Here is a 4,671-nt window from a genome sequence, read left to right on the forward strand (position 1 = left end):
CTTGGGAAGGGATGGGCAAAACCTTCCTCCCTCCCTGTTGCAGCTGCCTCCAGCCCTGCTGTTATTATTTTGTTGTGGAAGTGAATCCTTGCTTCGAGACAGCTTGATGTTTTTCCTTGTATGCTCTTGTCTCTCCATTCCCCAGAGCAGCCATTCAGCTGGAATAACTCAGGGTGCATCTGCTCAGCTCAAAGGGGCTGTGTCAGTGCAGGCTGGCCAAGAACCCAGCTCTGCACTCACCATGTCTAACAAACCATCCCCAGCAGCAGCCTACAAAGTGTGTTTATTTCAAATATGTGTGGCTGTGTTGTCAGCTCTGCACAGAGAAGATCTCTGTGCACAGAACAGAAGCTGCACAGAGTCGAGGCGATTCCCTGAACGTTGCCAGGATAACGTGCCACAGCTACAGGGACCATCACAAGTGCTAATGTGGAAATTTCCTGAGCACAGCTTTTGCAGATGAAATCCATTTATGCAGGGAAGTCTTGAAGGCACTCGTTCTCTTTGCTCTCTTCTGAGCAGTTTGCATGAGTGGTGTGGTACAAGCTATAAAAATAATGCTCAATTCTAGGCCTACCATCCAGGGTGCCAATTAATAGAATGAGACTTTTTTTGTGCTGCTGGCATGTTTCCTCTGCATGGAAATCATCAATGTATTTTGCATAGGGCTCAGACTTTCATCAGTACCAGCTTTAGTATTTTAATTACAAAGTGTGAGGCAAATCAATCTCTAATAGACAAAATGCCTTACCCTATTTGTAATGCCTTAACTATCTAACTTCTTTTATTTCTTTCACTTGACTTCTTTTCCATGTATATTAGAATTTATTATAACTTACTCTATGTATTTATGCTCAGTAACTTCTTATCATGTATTTACATTAATGTTTTTTGATTTTTTTTCTGCATGAGGATATCAGAGAAGGTATTGTGTCACAAACCTATCCTTCTTTTTTTCTCTCCCATCTGCAAGATTTAGAAGATCCCCAGACTGTTGGTGAAGGTGTTCAGTATTGCCTGTTTCTAGTACTGATCCATTTTCTCTACCTAACTGTAGGAAGGGTTACTTAAATATACAAATGTATCACGACTGTAACTGGTTCAAATATAAAACTGTGCTACTGCATTGAATAACTGATGGAATAATGAAGAAGAGTAGCTTGACATTCCTCCTAGCTCTTCAAAATTCACAGCCCCCACCCAGTTTGTCCCAGGCACAGGTTGTTCTTCAGGCCAGGTCCAGCACCCAGCACATAAGCTTCCTGCCATTTTATTCCAACTTCAGTTCTTCTGGCAAAGAAGAGAGCTCTTACTTATTGGAGATGTTACTTATTCCAGTACCCAATATACGCAAGTAGAAATCACTGAAGGCATATTCTTTTTTCTGCAGAACATACAGTACTAAAAATCAGTGGACCAAATACTCAGGGAATGGGTTTGATGTCTTAGTCCCCTATTCCAATAATTTCCTTTGGAAGCTATAGATAGAAACTTAATGCTGTTTCAGAAAGACAAGGCAAACCTTTTATGAACTTACTCAGCAGATGTCTTCAAGCTATATTTTATCTGAGACAGACATGATTGAGGCCCCGTTGGTACAGCTACAAACTGCATTCCTGAATTCTGCAAGAACCCAGCTTCCAACGAAAGCATAAAACAGTGATAAGAGATTGCCAAGGTCACCACAAGGGCACAGCCTCAATGGCTGCGAGAAATGAAGCAGAAGAAAATTGGAATGCAAAATCTGAACTGTTTTCAATGATATGGGGTGGTAACTGAGCAGCAAATCTGTGACTGTGGTACTGACATACATGTGACTGTGCACTGGGAGCAAAATGAGTCTTATCTGTAGCAAGGCAGAGTCTTGAAACTAGAATATCACATCATCTTGGCAATTCTCCCTTTCTTCCTCACCCATTTATTCAAGATGCAAAACATGCCATTACAATGGATGCATTACAGTGGACATGTAGCAGGAATCTGTGGTACTACTCATCAACATGAGTAATGGGAAACACCTTCCCTGTCTCTCCTGGCCATTATCCCCCTCAGTTTAGCCCAGCAGACCATCTGCTTTATTCAAGATGCATGTGCACTGTTGGCTCATGCTCATCCTGACATCTCATTTAAACCTCAGGTCGTTCTTGGCAGAGCTGCTCCTTAAGCAGGTGCTTCCCAGTCTGTACAGAGACATGAGGAACCCTGGGCCTCTTCCTGAGCTTCAGGAGCTTTCCATGGCCTAGCCCCCAAACATAAATTTTTCAGCCATTCTGGAATTCAGAGCTCAAAGGGCAGGTTTCCATTCATGGTAGAGGGCTGCACTATTTTAAGAATCTCAATGGAAACACTACTCTAATTACTATAGGTTTTACACAGTGAGTTTCCTCTTCAGAAGCAAAGAACACGATGAAACACCTCTTTATGATCATGACTGGTAATACACTGTATTTCCACACATGTCATTTTGTCAGACTCACCAAAAGCTGACTCCATGACCACATGCTTGGGATCTTTCCCATTTACAGGTCAGCCAGGCTCACAAACCTCAGGAGCAAACACCATTTCCTCACATTTTAAGAATTAGGCCCAGTTAGCAGGAAAAGTTTTGTTTTCTGTGGGGGAAAATGGACACTGCCACCTCTGCTGGAAGGGCATGTATAGTTGACTGTCCTTAAGACAATCTTTTTTATATATTCTGCAGTCCTTAAGAAAACTTGTCTCTAGTGACTCAGCCCAGGATATTTTGAGGATTTCAGCAGCCACCTAAACTGTCTGAAGTGCTCTGCCACTCCTCAGGCACTGGGAAGGTATCACCTGAAACCCAACACTGCTGTCTGAGGCACTATTTACAGCCCTGCAATGTAAACTCTGGTGTCTACGCTCAGCTCCTGAAAGGTAATGCCTGTCACAGGAAGGGTGCATTATCTTGAGACTGTGGAAACATTAAAATACACAAGTGTTTGGGGGCTTTTTCCTGACAAAGATATTTTCTTGCCAAACATTTATTTAGACAGTGTTCAAATTTGTACTGCTTTCAACCACTGAAAAATGCAGCTGTTGGACAAAATTTTTTACATTAATGGAAGATATAAAGTATATGTGCTTGCAAAAGACCTTGTCTCCTGTTTTTTCTTACCATCTCATAGAGCTGATGGGCAAATATTTAATGAACAGTGTCTGCTCCAGAAATCTACAGATATTAATAACACATGAAAGTATTTTAGAACAACTAATTTCCTGTAAGTATACAAGAATTTAAATGGCAAAATCTTGCAAAATCTTTGCATTCTGTAAAACAAGCTCATTATGAAAGCTCGTTTGTGATGGACCAGTGATTTGGGAACAAAGGATCCAGTTCCCTACCTCCCTGAAGCAGCCTGTACAATCCCACTGCCCTCATGCCATAGATCCATGTAGCAACGTGTCAGCTGAGCAGGCTCCATGCTTCAGGCATCCTCTTTGTCACTGGCAATCTGGATCTAATAAAGAGACAAAGCAAGCACTGACACACTCATTAGTGACCAACAAACCACCAGGTTACACCCCTGATGAACTGCCACATGTAACAAGCACTTCTAGAAATGAGATGGCTGGAGCTGGATTTCCTTTCTTGCCTGATGCCCAGTTAAAAGGGTAATGTGAGCTCATCCTTTTTGCCACCATCTGACACTTTAAACCAGCTCTCTCATGGAGATGACATGTTACTGTACAGAAGGCAAGGCCACTTCCACAGGGAATAATTAGTGGGCTAGAGCTTGACCCCATGTAAAGTATTACTGTCAGAGGTTAGGGGTGGGAATGTATTTTTTTCCTCCATCCCAAAGATCAGACACAGCTCTCCAGCTTGGGTTTTTTTTTTTTTTTTAATTTTTTTTTTTGGTGTGTGGTTTTTTGGGGGTTGTTTGGTTTTTTGACTCGGACATTGCCAGCCTGACATGGATTTAGATGACACTACCTAAGCTGCTTCAGCTACCAAAGACCATTCTATGTGAAATTATACATATGTGTGTGCATATATGTATATAACTGATGCAAAGGAAATAAAGAAATAATTAATTAGCAGATCAATTCTCATTTAGGTCTCAGGCATTGGCCTGAGTGGTGTGTGAAGCACTGACCTGCTGTCATTTACTGACCAGGTCACTTACCTGCTGTTTCTGACTCCTTCTAAAACAGAGGGGAAAAGGAGTGGTTTCTATGGAGGCTTCTGGAAGCCCTAACACACTTGTCTGAAGCCCAGTCAGTTTTAGAGGTGATAATTGTTTATCTGAGCCAGTATCACCCTTTGCTTTCGCTCAGTGTTGCTGATAAAGAGCTTCACGGAACTCACATCAGTTGTTCTGAGCTAACTTTTACTGCAAGAGTTTCTGCATCACTTAGAAAATGTATTTTTCCTTCATAAAACCATTGGTCACTCAGGTGAGCTAACTAAAAATGACTAACCACGAATCCCAGTGGTAAAGGTAGATCCCCGCTCAGTTTGTAAATGGGAAAGGGAGACAAAGTTTGTGGAATTAGTGAAAAAAGGCCAAAAACTGAAAATTTGTAGACTGAGAGAAAACATACCTTCATTCACTAATGCTGCTACTTATTTTCTAAAATTCATGAAATATTAAACCAGGTTTTGAATGAAATTTATTTTGTTAAAAAATAAGAGAAATAGAGACCAAG

Source organism: Vidua chalybeata, chromosome 6 (genome assembly GCF_026979565.1).
Source record: "Vidua chalybeata isolate OUT-0048 chromosome 6, bVidCha1 merged haplotype, whole genome shotgun sequence".
NCBI lineage: Eukaryota > Metazoa > Chordata > Aves > Passeriformes > Viduidae > Vidua > Vidua chalybeata.